We start from the raw sequence: 2,291 nt of genomic DNA, 5'->3' as shown, positions 1-2,291 counted from the left end.
AAGAATTACAGATCAGTCTTCACAGAATGAAGAAAGAGAGGTATACGCAGGTTCACTATTGACCAAACCGCGTATACACGCAGGTTCACTGTATACAATTCTTGTATACGTACACATGCACTTTCATAGAAGGAAAAGCATGTATACCTTGGAAAACTAAGTTTCTAGTTCGAGGTATTTGGTCCAAGGTATCTGGTTCGAGGTATTGACCCTAGGTATTTGGTCCAACGTATTAGTCCTAAGTGGTTTTGGTCCATGGTATTGAGAAAGGCCTAAAAACTATAAAATGAGGAGAAGATCATTAGGCCAAGATGTGCAAGTATCGAATATCTGATGAAGTGTGAGATATAGTATGCAGGTTATTGGGTTATGGTGCACTACTGAATCTGAACCAAGGATGAACCTTAGCGCATTATGAGGAATTAGATCTAATGATGGATTGGGATCTTAAGGCGTAAAAATGAACTATCATTATGTGTTTTTTCTCATGTATATTATAGATCTGAATACTGATGCATATATTATTCTGTAAATGATATGATATGGGTATAACTAAAGTCTAGAATAGCTGTAGAACTCTGAATTTATATTTGTAAATGTATACACTAGTTGGATTTGAGAAAAGCGCGTATACACGCAGGTTTGACACATGGAAGTAGCTTATACATTATAAAATATGTTTTAGTTTCTTCTATTTGTTGTTGCAGAGTTCTGGGTTCTGGCTTGGGTTCTGGTTACTGTATTCTGGTGACAGTATTCTGAATGATCAGATTGATGGGTTGTCAAAGTTATTGATTGATTCGGTTATGATTGGTTCAAAAGGTGATTGGTTGATGCATATATATTTGATTATTGGATTACAGTTATGATGTTGTTGATGGATCCAGTCTGAAAATTTATGAAACATGGTCCTTGGAGGAAGAGAGAAGATCATAGCCTTTTGTAGGTCGACGCCTATGTACCAGCAATCTTATAAGATATTACAAGAGCTAGGGGGGTTGTAGCTTCCTTTTCGGTAGTAGCTGGAAAATGAGAGAAGGTTGCAGCCATCTGCAGGTAGAAGCCTGCGTATTGTCATAAGTTTGTACCAGTACAAAATTGTAAACATAATTTTCTTATTATTAAAAGAAGACAAAGACGACAACAGCAGGTGGTTTTTACCCACATTGGATTTCCACCTTATATCTTGGTGTTCATGTGTGATGCTTATGCTTTATTCTGATTTTATTGCACTGTCTAATTAATATCTGACATACTGGTTAAAGTTTAATACATGATAAATTGGGTAAATCAAAAGTTCTTTGCATATACGTTGGTTTCCTTAATAACAGTCGTGTGTACATGTTGGTTCACTTAGCTAAAGAAGCATATACAAATCTGCCAATGGAAATGAAAAATTATTGAGTTACTAATGTTGATTCACCCCCCTCTCAGTATTATTTCCAAGAATTAGTATCAGAGTAGGTCCAATCACTTGAAGGAAGATCCATCATCATGAGTAAACAAGAAAGCGGGGGATCTATCAGACTGCCAATCTTTGATGGGAGAAACTTTGTTTATTGGAAGATAAGAACCACATACAACCTTTAATCACTTGGAACAGATGTCTGGGAAATCGTGGAAGGAGGATATACATTTCCATCAACAATTCCTACAGATACGACAACTAAAAAGCAATATGAAACCAATGCCAGGGCTGTTAATACATTATTGGGAAGTCTGTCACAATCAGAGTTTGTCAAATTTATGCAGCTCAAAGAAACCAAATAAATATGGGACAAAATCGTTCTAAGCTACGAAGGAGACTCTCAGGTAAAACGTGCTAAACTGCAAACTCTCAGAATTCAATATGAAACTCTTAAGATGAACAATGATGAAAGTATTGCTAGTTACTTCTTACGTATATATGAGGTTGTTAATTGCATGAAAAATATGAGTGAAGAGATAAAGGAAGTTACCTTAGTTGAGAAATTTTTAAGATCCTTGTCTGCTAAATTTGAATCAAAAGTATCTGCCATAGAAGAAAAATAGGATCTATAGACTATTACTATGACACATCTTCCCGAAATCTTAACTGCCTTTGAGATGCAACAAGGAGGCCCATTAGATATGAGAGAGGCTGCATTTAAAGCTTCAGCAACAGGAAAAGAAGAACTCAATGAATCAGGACATATTTCAGAAGAAGAAGTTGAAGTAAACTTTGTTAAGAAGCTTCAACCAGATTCTGGAAGATTTAGAGGTAATCTACCTTTCAAATGTTTTAATTGTGGCAAAGTCGGTCATTATGCTAC

Source organism: Pinus tabuliformis, chromosome 4_1 (genome assembly GCF_031772625.1).
Source record: "Pinus tabuliformis cultivar Carrire ecotype Pingquan chromosome 4_1, CPIR1, whole genome shotgun sequence".
NCBI classification, from domain to species: domain Eukaryota; kingdom Viridiplantae; phylum Streptophyta; class Pinopsida; order Pinales; family Pinaceae; genus Pinus; species Pinus tabuliformis.
Note: the sequence above shows the minus strand (reverse complement) of the source record.